The sequence below is a fragment of the Coffea arabica genome, chromosome 6e, assembly GCF_036785885.1.
Source record: "Coffea arabica cultivar ET-39 chromosome 6e, Coffea Arabica ET-39 HiFi, whole genome shotgun sequence".
Taxonomy (NCBI): Eukaryota; Viridiplantae; Streptophyta; class Magnoliopsida; order Gentianales; family Rubiaceae; genus Coffea; species Coffea arabica.
The window spans coordinates 20,333,238-20,345,278 of record NC_092321.1 but is presented as its reverse complement, the minus strand read 5'-3'; the positions used below and the strand labels follow the sequence as shown (position 1 = coordinate 20,345,278).

At 34.5% G+C, this 12,041-nt stretch overlaps 1 long non-coding RNA gene across 9 annotated transcripts; it reads right to left on the bottom strand.

Moving 5' to 3' along the window:
* Nucleotides 1-486: 486 nt before the first annotated feature.
* On the bottom strand, nt 487-10,973 carry LOC113740195 (uncharacterized). 9 transcript variants are annotated; one of them, XR_003460409.2, is made up of 7 exons: nt 10,565-10,973; nt 9,242-9,280; nt 5,075-5,137; nt 4,637-4,730; nt 4,399-4,542; nt 2,838-3,026; nt 487-999 (listed from the first exon to the last, which is right to left on the bottom strand). It is a non-coding gene; the product is annotated as an uncharacterized lncRNA (long non-coding RNA). The 9 variants fall into 9 exon arrangements; XR_011817055.1 differs by having other exon boundaries at nt 9,242-10,968; XR_003460411.2 differs by lacking the exon at nt 4,637-4,730 and having other exon boundaries at nt 10,565-10,961.
* Between the last annotated feature and the right edge of the window lie 1,068 nt (nt 10,974-12,041).

Below are 12,041 nucleotides of genomic sequence, written 5' to 3'. Positions count from 1 at the left end.
AAAATCATATTTTTGATCCCAAACAAAATTATGTACAGGGATGAGATACTCTTACACTACTGCCTCTGACTCAAATCAGAAACTTAAAGACAAACTTCATATGAAGCATCCCAATAATTTTCTAGAGAATGTAGACATCAAAAGAAAGATCATGTTAATGCAGAAGTACGAAGTCACATATAAAGGGATGCTATTCTATCTATCAGAAGGAAACTAGAAGAAGAGCAGTATGACATACAATAGGGTAATCACAGCATAGATTGTACCATCTTCAATTAACAATATAAATGGTGTTGCATACTAGCAGAGGAGAGGTGCTTCTGTGATATGCGAATGTCATATTCTTTTCTCCAAAAACCCAACCCCGGACAGACACAGTTTTGTCCATGAGAGTGACTTCACAGAGACAGATTACAGATAAAAGATGAACAGAAAACTGTTCATTCCTACCATAAGGAACCAACAAAGAGGATAAATAACACAGGATGAACAGAATAGTTTGCATCAACCAATTTTTTCCTGAAAAATGAAAGAAGGCACTGTGACTACCAAAATTTCAAAAGAAGCACCCCTAGTTTTACTTGCATATGGTGGATAAACCTACGAAGGAGCCTTTACATGTAACATGTCCAACCTCCAAGTCATACTTTACATAGTGAAGTCCCAAAGCTACAACAGTTATTTCCCTCGGCGTGAGATTAAAATTCAGTCAAAACTTTTTCTGCCAAAAGTGTTCCAAAGGATGTACTTCAGGGTAGCTCCCAAAATCATTGGTAAAGGTTCAAGTGAAGGAAAGTATTTTTTACCTTCTTTTTCTGTTTCTTAGTGTTTCTTTTGTAGAATTTTTAGTTCCAAGTCTTTCCTTCCCGTACAAATCACAAAACACCATAGGATGATGGATGGAAAACTTATCCAAGACACTTGCCATTGCTATAATTTTCAATGCGATACCGGATTCTTCGCCAGTGCAGCCTCACGTTCCCGACGCCGGCATTCTCTCTGATAAAAATTCAGTCTCAGCAATCAAAATAGAAAGGTTTTAACATATTGTTTCTTGTAAGAGTACTTTACATGCATCAGAGAGGAGAATTATATAAAAATATCTGACCATAAAACTCAGTGCTTAAACAGAAGGTTCTGCAAAGGCAAACACAAGATGAAATGCTTGTCTAAAACTCTGTTGCACTTGAAATCTCTCAAGTCTGACAATTTTACAATTTATTCCTTATTCCTTTCTTGAAAAGCTGTAAAAAATTTGAAGAAGATGGTGACTGTAACCTTGAAGAGGATACAGCAGTAACTATCACAGTATATCACAGTAAAGATAAACAATATGAGCAGACAATTCACACCATAAAATCCAGATGCCATCAAGAAGAGGTACAAAAAATCTAGAATTACTGCAAAGCTCTTCAGATTATGTCAAGCAGCTACCTATAATTCTTCTCCTTCACTAATACCACTCATCCTTGCTTCTCTTTATCCTTTTTTTTTTTTTTTGCTCTTTTTCAATACAAACTGGACATCTGTTCCCTATGCAACTATCTCAACTTCGCTTCCCTTCTCATATCTAACCTTGTATCACATTTTACACCATTGAGTTCCAATAATTCAGTCAAAACTCTGCTCAGCTCACAAGAACCTTATCGTACTTGGAAATTTTAAATTTCATTTCTTTCCCTCAAAAATTGATCAAACCTACATCATTTTCATGTGCCAACAAAAGTCTTTGATAATAACTTAACCAGAAAAAAAGGAAAATGCACCACTCCAAACCACATTAAAGCATCAATACACAAGTCTTATAATTACTCTAATCATTTGACAATTTCCCAATGGGAAAAATGCACTTTTCATCCTCAAAGTTTGAGTTGTTGACCAATTTCATCCTCAAAGTTTCACCCAAAGCACATTTCATCCTCAAAGTTCCGTAATTTTGGCTAATTAAGGACAATTGATGGGAATTGGCAAATTTATCATTAGAACCAACGGTTTTACCCAACAAAAAATGGGTAAAATCGAATGGAGCCATTTTTAACGGAACAATAATTTGCAACGGACGAAAAGCTCCATTCTTCTCCTTCTTCCCTCTGCCTTTCTGCAACCCCAAAATTTTTTTGTCAATCTCTGGATCTTTAAACCTTTCATCCTTAGAGCATATGCTAGTGGTTTTAAAGTCTCATTTTTGCCTAATAAGGAGCAGAAGTTCTGAAGTCTCCAATGGTTCATCAACTCCATTCTGCAACTGTGGATTGAGAACAAAAATGAGCACCTGTTGGCGCGATGAGAATCTGGGAAGAAGATTCCTTGTAAAGAGCAATTGGAGACTTCATTTTTGTTCTCAACCCACAGTTGCAGAATGGAGTTGATGAACCACTGGAAATTTCAGAACTTTTGCTCCTTATTAGGCAAAAATGAGACTTCAGAACCACTGACAGATGCTCTGAGGATGAAAGGTTTAAAGATCCAGAGATTGGCAAAAAAATTTTGGGGTTGCAAAAAGGCAGAGAGAAGAAGGAGAAGAATGGAGCTTTTGGTCCGTTGCAAATTATTGTTCCGTTAAAAAATGGCTCCATTTGATTTTACCCATTTTTTGTTGGGTAAAACCGTTAGTTCTAACAATAAATTTGCCAATTCCCGTCAATTGTCCTTAATTAGTCAAAATTACGGAACTTTGAGGATGAAATGTGCTTTGGGTGAAACTTTGAGAATGAAATTGGTCAACAACCCAAACTTTGAGGATGAAAAATGCATTTTTCCCATTTCCCAATTAAAAAACAAAACAGAAGCAGCAAAAAAATCCATTGTTTCTATAAAATAAAAAAGAACAAAATTACCCTGCGTTCCCAGTAGGGATGGAAGCAGACGAAATCGTAGACTGGTTCAATTGTTGAGACCAAAATGGCATTGAGTCCGGTAAACACCAATAATGCTGTCATCGGCCGAGTTCGATTAGGCATTTTCTCTCTCTTCTCCTTAATTCATCCAAAAAAAATAAAGGCCTTTTCTTTTCCTTTTTCCAATTTCTGTGAAAAAAATTAGAACTATTTACTTATACAGTTCAATAATTATAAAAATTTAATAATAAAAAAAGGCAAGATATTCATGCAAAAGTAAATGAGCTGGAAGAAACTGATCAAGAGCTAAAACCAGCTAAAACTAATGCAGTTTGTTTAGTTCATAGAATAATAACCAATGGAGATTAAAGAATTAAAGTTACCTGGATAGGCAGACGGCCGCCGGTGAATTTCTGACCGGCAATAGTAGCGAGCTTGCTTACTTTGCCGGTCAGGGTTTTGGTGGGGCATGGGGAACCAGAAAATGTGACGTTGAACGGTTTAACTTCAATTATCCTTATTTCAGCTTATAAGTTTAAATTGTACAAGAAGCCCTTACATTTGAGAATTATCTGTTTCTACTTTTTGGTACTCAATATATATAAACTGATACATTTTTATTTTGAACCCCAATAAATTCAAAATATAGCAAATTATTCTCAATTTGAAGTCACAAACCCATTCATGATTGGCTGTTTAAGCGAGTCTAATCAAATTGAATATCCTAGTTTTCAAGCTCATTAATTATTCTATCAAGTTTAAAATTGTGTACAAACTTGATTTGTTAATCTATTTAGTTGAACTCAAACAAACTTTTATTGAATCAAACTTGAGTCGAACACTCAAGTATTTTGAATTTTATAATTATAAATTTCATTTTATGCTAATTGGGCTAAGTTCGAGCCGAATTTAAAATTTTGACAAATATGAAATGCTATTTAAGTTTAGTTTGATTAGATGACAAACTATATTCAAAAGAACTCTTACCTAACCGAGTTTGATTGGAATTTTAAGCAGTTTAATTTGTCTTTCAATCCTACACATGCTGATAGATTAAGCAACAAGAATGCAGGTATATATATAATTTTTCTAAAGTAAAAATGATTGCGTACTATGTATTCACATATTAGCTGCAATCTCCTCTTCAACTTTTCAAAAAGGTCATTTGACATACATATTGTTGGAAAGTTAGTTTATAGTGTGAAAAGTGTTCAATGATGAGTTAAGACATCATGATTTGTGCCCTGAATTTTCAATTCCATAACTTATTATTTGTGTCATGACTTTTCAATTGCATAACTCATAAAACTCTCAAATATTCAAGTGTGGATCATACAAAACTAGTTACAAACTTGCGAAAATACTAGGAGATGCTCAAGACTTTATCACTGTAGAACTAAACGCACCCAAGAAAAGAACTGCAGGACAAGTGTGCTAGTTAGTGTCAAAATTGAACCGTTATTACCAGGCTCAATAGTTGAAATATGAAAGCCAGAGATAGAGCTATAATTTTCACATCAAAAACCTATTCACAGCATTCTAAGTGCTTGAAAATAAATACCTTTATAAATACCACAGATACAAGGAAGACTGGAGTGACGATCTTCAGCCTTTAAGCATGTCTAACTTCGTCAGCCCGCAACTTTGCTATCAAGAAGAATGCACCGACTTTACTTAAATGCAGGACAAGGTTAAACAAGCCTTCCTGTAACATATTAGGAACAATCAAACACATTTAAATGTACGATATGAGAGAGTGTGTGAGAATTTATGACAGCATTAAATAGTCCAAAACACACATTCATCACATTCCATGTCCATTGACGAGAAGTTAGCAGCCTTGAGACGATACATAAAAGATTTTTCAGGCCCTGACCCGACAGCAAGTTTTTCCTTTAAGAAAAGAAACAACAAGACAACAAGATAAAGTGCTCTATAAATTGAAGACAAACAACCATTGTAAAGCACAAGTGCAGGCAAGCTTCAGCTAAACATGTCTTTGGTCTTTGTCAGGCAATACAGGAAGTTCAAACAAGGTTTAGAAAGCTTTTGTTTTAAGCAATGAACAGATATGAATTATAAAACTTCACCCTAGAATTCTTCAAATTATCTAAAAGACTCCTAGTAGGATGAATTGTTGCTAAGGTAAATGACTATATGATTAATCATACAGAGAAGGCAGGGGAATAAACGTATATATTTTGAAAGTTTTGTCAAATAAATTTGTTGCATATGACCTGCAGAGATTGAGCCCCGGAGATCCTGAACTGCCCTGTTGTTCAAGATGGCATCCCAAACATCTGCGGGCAACAAGTTATAGAATTGGTTTCGTTGTCAACCAAACCAAACCCCCCCTCTCTTCCCTTCCCTTCTTGGCTAATCATAATTTTCTTTTTTTTTTTGAAGCAAAAAAATAATTATGTGCTAGAAAGATGCTGGAAAGATTAAGAGATTATTCTGATAGTAGATTATTTTGATGTTGGAAAAATTAAGAAACAACTCTTACCAACTTGGCTTGTAATTTCCTTAATATGATGGGTGTTTAGCGCGAACCACTGGTACTCTATTCGAGGTTGCCATGTGTTAGTACATCTTTAGGCTCAAAGTTCCGCACAGGCCATTTCGATTCGGGGCAATAGTAGCGGCAAAATCTCAGAGACCAAAAGGTGTTCCTCTACTGTTGGAAGTCAACTTTGCATTCGCATTATCCCTCCTGGGTGTCTCACAAGCCCTAAATGTGTCTGAAATTTGGGGTGGACGAGTGGCGAGAGTGGCGAAGGATGGAGGAAGTGGCCAGAGAAATGGAAGGCAGGGGGGAGACGGTGGTGGGCAAGGTAAGATACTAGGGTTGCAGGTGGAAGTGACGGTGGAGAGCATAGCACTAGCGGCTGAGGAAAAATGGTGAGTTAGACAGGAAGAAAGGGGTGCCAATATCCTTGACCCCATTTTAATTTTTGACCCATACTAGATCCGCGCGAGAACCCGTTTAGTTGTGGAATTGGAATTGAAATTCTTTTGGTTGGATAAAGAATTCAATTCATAGAATTGGACTCTTATAGAATTCAGATTCAATTCTAAGGGGTTGCTTGTTTCACAGATTGGAATCGGAAATGGAAATGGAATCATGGACTCTGGTTTTGGAATTAAACTTTTCATTCCAATATCTAACTTGGTTCACACATTAGAATTAGCATCATTCCAATTCCTGATGCTTGGTTTGATGAGTGTTTCAGAATTAAATGCAATTAAATTCCAAATTTACCCCTGATATAACAATTCTTATAAAATAAAAGAATTACACATACGACAAATTAACATCTCCATAATTGTAACTACAATAGTTATTAACTTTTTGATAAAACATAAGAAAATCATAAATTTTTAAAAAATTAATACCAAAAAATAAATGTAGTGGCTGCATTAACAAGGAGTAAATTCCCAAAAAGAGGGAGTTTTTAAACTAACTTCCCAAAGGGTGGCGATTTTTTATTCTCTTCCCAAAGGGTGAAAAATGCATCCAAGGAATGCGTTCTTCCAAATAAAAACACAACTTTCAAATACGTTATTTTAATTTTCATAAATTTATTTAAATATGAAAATTTGGTTAAATAACACATAACATACCAGCTCTTTATGGAAAACTGGCAAGGTTTTTAGTATATTTTGTACCAACTCTTTATGGAAAATATACCAACTTTTTATAGGAAAAATTGGTTAAATAACGGCCAAAGGAAAACTAATATGTTTTATATTTATAAATTAAATATGTGAAAGTCAAAAAAAAAAAAAAAAAGATAGCTCATAAGATACCAGCTCTTTATGGAAAACTCGCAGATTTTGTATTTAATGCCCATAACTATGAAACTGAAAGGTATTCAGACAAACAATTTTACAAATAGGTACAAGGCAACCAGAAGCCCACCCAAACTATACCAGTATTCACGGATTAAATAACCAAAATATCAAAAATCGATTGACCCTTTGTTTCTGAGCTTCCATTGAATGCGTAATTCAAGAAAACACAGTGAGTAGCGTGAGTGGAATAAAAGTGAGAAGGTGATGGGTCTAGAGCATAGCATTTTGGTCCAGTTAGTGTTATTGTGTCGAATTCCCTTCTTTTCTTTTTTATTTTTAGCTAACCAGTGAGTAGCCTGAAAAAACAGAGAAGAAGGAAGAGAAAAGCTTGCATACGGAGAAGAAAATTGCAGAGAAAATTGTAGAGGCAACGGAGAAGAAAATTGCAGAGGCAACGGAGAAGAAATTTTGGATAAGACATGAAGAAGAAGAGAGAGAAAATCTGATGAAGAAGAAGAACAGAAGGTGCTGCGTGTGATGGAGAGAAAGAGAGGGTAGGCCTATCATAAATATTGTCTGAGGGAATCAGTTGAGGGTTTTGTCCAAAACCTCCCAATTTGCTCGGAAATTAAGGAAGTCCGATTTTTTAGAAATGATTCCAAAATTTGCATTCCAATAGACTTAACCCAAGCAACAAATAAGGGATTCATTCCTTTCTGTGATTCCCAAACCCTCTAACCAAGCAGCCCCTAATTCTTTGAGGGAAGCAAAATCCAAACAATGGAATTGGAATTATGATCCCAATTCCAATTCTAAATCCCAATTTTATAGGGAACCAAACATACCGTAAAGGTTGAGTTTGCCAAAAAAAAAAAAAAGGAATTCATCTTTTTTTTTTTAAGAAAATAAGTTTAAATTGCTATAGGCTAGTTTCTTGTTTTCCATTATAACCTAGAGGATAATTTGCTACTTCAATCTGATTAGCAAGTTAGTGGGCAAACAACACCTTAAGGAGAGTGATCACAAGCGTTAAAAACTCTTTTGAATCTCTCATTGTTAGTTCAGCCAAGTTCATAAAACTACTTTTATAATAGTTTTGTTGTAGGTTCCATATTCTTGTAACCTAATTCATCAACTGTCGCGCCCCATTTTTTGCGATGGAAAAATAAAAATAAAGGGTATTCATAAAAGATGTGAAATTAAGTAAAAAAGGATCTAAAATGGGACTTTAAAAAATGCGACAATTTGGGTCCAAAAATTTAGTCTAAAAAGGGTTTTTAAGAAAAAGAGGAGTCACCACTTGGTATTGAGTTTGGATGTACCAAGTCACCCCTAAAATATTTTTGACTCAAATAAAATAAAATAAAACCCTTTTTGACAACTCCAGGTCTTCGAAAAACAAGAGAAAAATTGGTCCGGGAGTCACGGTTGAAGAAAGGGAAGGCAAAGGTTCGATTAACTCAAAGCTAAGGCACCCTTTCAACCTAGTCTAAGCTAGTTGCGAGATTTAGTCAAAATTTTCCTAATCTAACCCTTAATTTTATCACATTTGGATGTTTCCTACATTGATGCAAATCTAAATTTATAAAATTATCGAAATGGACAAAATGTTCATTCAAGGGTTTAATTGAACCAATCGCATTAATTGCGAAAGCCAAAATAATTCCTTGAAGGGATCACGAGCATGCAAATGATGAAATTAAAAAGTAAAGAAAAGAAATTAAATTATATACATAGATATAAGTGATCAAAGAAAAGGGAATGCAACATAAAGGGTACGGGAGGCAAAAACTCGTGACATAATTTTCTTATACAGGGATTAATGGGATATTTAAACTAAAAAGTTATAATCACTCATTTCCCATGTTTGAAAAATAATTATCCTAACATGAGCAAGCAAATAAACTAGCTTAAATGAGATGCAATTCTAAATGACATGATTAGCACCTATAGCGGGTAGGGGATAATATAATAGGAAATATCATACAAATGAGAAAAGATCCTAAAAATGAAAAATATGCATGAGAATGTAGTGAATAGCACGCAAAGATGAATCTAGCGCAAGACGACCTAAAGGGTCTAGCGTTAGACTAGCCCATTTCTAAAAATCCTTACTAGCGTTGGACTAGCAAGTAAGCGGAGGGATAAGCCACAACTAGGGTTGGACTAGTGTGATGACGTCATGCATTAACAATTCATATTGAAACAAATAAAACATAAATTAAAACAAATAAACACATAAGAGCACGTTGCACATAACACGTAAACATAATATCTAGATGCTAAAATCCTAAGAAAAGCGGATAAAACACATAACATGTAAGCCACATAAACACGCAACCTATCTATTACATCGGGGAATCTAACTACAATCTAAAATGGGAAAGATATGATAAAATAAAATTAGTTATCATATCTATTACATTTTTGAGGTATTTAAATGCCTCTCGAATAATTATAAAAATTAACTAAACAAATATAATATAAGAAAATTTAAATGAACATTTAAATCCAATAAATAAAGCATATAAAAATATATAAACACATAAGAACACATAGGAGCACATAAGAGCACGTAATTGACATTGAAATAATAAAAATAGGAGTACCTCCCGTTTGGAGTGGTGACTAAATGAAGTCAAATTGTCCTATTTATACTCACAATGAACAAAAGAATCAGGGCACCAATTTAATTAAAAAATAATAATAATAAAAGTACTAAATCCACACTAATATGTCAAACGCAAAGAAATTTAAGAAAACCTAAAAATTACAAGTTAAGTATATTCAAAAGTAGCAGAATTATCTATTAAAGAAAAGAAACAATCATAATAAAGAGAGTCAAAATTCATCAAGGACTGAATTGCAAAAATCGAAAAACTTTTGGGGACAAAAATTATATTTTTCCAAAGTTCAGAGGTCAAAATTAAATGAAAGATAAAATTCAGGGACCAAAATACAATTAAATTAAGGACCTAAGTGAAAGAGATTTAAAATATTCTGGGCCGTAATATAAAATACTCCAAAGATCAGGGGCTAAGGTGCAAATTTCGGTTTCTGCCTTGGGTAAGAAAGGCCATCAGGCCATCAATTTTATTTATTTGGGCCGATATTACCTAAGCCCAACCGAAACCCAAAGGAAACGAGCAGGCTAACCCGTCTGTTATCACTCCAACCCAACCAAAAAAAACGTGGGCTCCGACCTCCTAACCCAACCGAAACCTCAAAAAAAAACAAAGGTCCATTCCCCAAACCCAACCAAAACAACAACAAGCCCACCTAAAAAATAAAACACTAGCCCAAACCCCCTTTTTTCTTTCTTTTCTTTTCTTTCTTTTTCCTTCTCCTCCCCATCCGTTTCGTTTCCTTCTCCTGTCATCCGAAGCTTATTTCAGTTGGCGGCCATGGTGGCCGCCGGTGACGCCGCCGCCGGCGACCTCTCCGGTTACCAAAATTTCTCAAAATACACCTCCCCACTCCATTTTTCGCGTAGATTTCATTTCCGGATTTAGTTTTAACAAAAATTGACCCTAAAGTGGCCAAAAAGCCAAGAAATCAGTCCAGTTTTTATTTTCTTAAAACCTTTAAACCTCCACCAAAAATCATAAAAATTATATTACAATACTCCTTATAATCTCTACATTACAACTATAATCTTAGCTAACCAGAAAACAACAACAAAAAACTACATTAAGGCAAAACAGTCCCTAAAATTCGTTCTTTTTTTCATTTTGGCATTTTCACAAACACTTGACATGCATTCATGGGCCCGTTTCATTTTTCTTAATTTCATACATGGCTTACCCCAAAACTTCAACAACACCACATAACAACAACATCAGTAAAAGAAAGAGACAAATAGATAGCAAAACATGAATTTAATCTAATTAGTTAATAAAATGAAAAGCTGGAAAAAAGAAGAAAAATAATACCTCAATGAGGAGTTTGGTCCCTTGGCCAAAGTTTTTGATGAAATTTGCCAAGCTCCAAATAGCCTAACCGATCGCTGCTTCCTTTTTTTGTTTTAAGTTGTGTGTGAGTGTGTTGGGAGAAAAAAAGAAAAAGGAGCCGAGAGAGGGAGTGTTTTTGTTTCTTTTTTTGGGTCTTTTCTGTTGGTCCCCCCAGAGAGCAGAGAACCGAGAGGGACTTGTAGCCAAAAAATGGAGCTTGTGTGTTTTTTTTTTTTCCAAGCCCAAAGGACTTTTGATATTTGGACAAACCTAATTCCCGTAAAAGCCCACAAAAGCCGTCAACTCCTTGAGGGTCTCACAGGAGACTTATCTACTCTACCCCAACTCCTCCGAACCCCGATGTGGGATATCAACCTCCACAAGGGAGCCTGCTAGACCTAAAGAGACCACATACTCCCCCGAGACAAGGCTAATGTCTTTTTTCCAAGCCCAAAGGACTTTTGATATATGGACAAACCTAATTCCCGTGAAAACCACAAAAGCCGGCAACTCTTGAGGGTCTCACAGGAGCTTGTGTGTTGGATTTGCCAAAATGATGATTTTTACCAAATGACAAGAAAGATCAAGAAAGTTGAGTGTAGGAATGGGTTAAGTGTTTTTTGGTAGGGAAAATGATTAGGAGAAAATTTTTTGATTTTCTTTTCTTCTTTTTTTTGTTTTTGTTTTTGTTTTTGTTTTTGTTTTTGTTTTTGTTTTTGTTTTTTCCTAAAACAAACCTGCAAAAATGAGAAAGAATGCACATTAAAATGTAAGAAAATAAATAACTCATTAAATATAAAAATTCAGGAAAACATTAAAAATTGACAAAAATTTGATGTCTACATCAACTTTTCAACACATGCCTTTTTCCATGGAATAAGGTTTTTTTTTCTATTTTTATACCTCACTTTATTAGCACAAAATCAGTAATTGACATCTTTTAGGTCAAAGAATAACTGATAATGAATTATTGGACAAAAAATTATTGTTGTCAAAATAATTGGGACTAAAATACATTGCTTTAATTTAAGGCACTAATAATGTTTGACTTACAAAAGAGTTTGGACCATTTGTGCACTTTGCCACCCAACTTTTTAATAGCACTTGAGTTTAATACGAGCATAGAAAAAAAAAAAATTTTTTTTTTGAGTAGCGGAAGAAGTATGATTTACTTCCATATCATTTCATTGCTTACCAATTTGGTTCCATCAATTTTCATGAAAATGAATTAATCGTCCATGTTATTCAATTTTCAATTGTTTAATGGAGGACAAATAGAAACTGGCCAAATTTTATTGTCAAACATCCCATCTTATTATTTGTCAAGGTTATATGAATAAGGGACCAGAATTCGTATACTGAAACTTGCTCAAAATTAGAGATACTTTTCAAATGAAAGAGAACTAATCTGGTAATTTTCTTATAAAATTGATAAAACTTCAATTGATCCCCAAGAAAA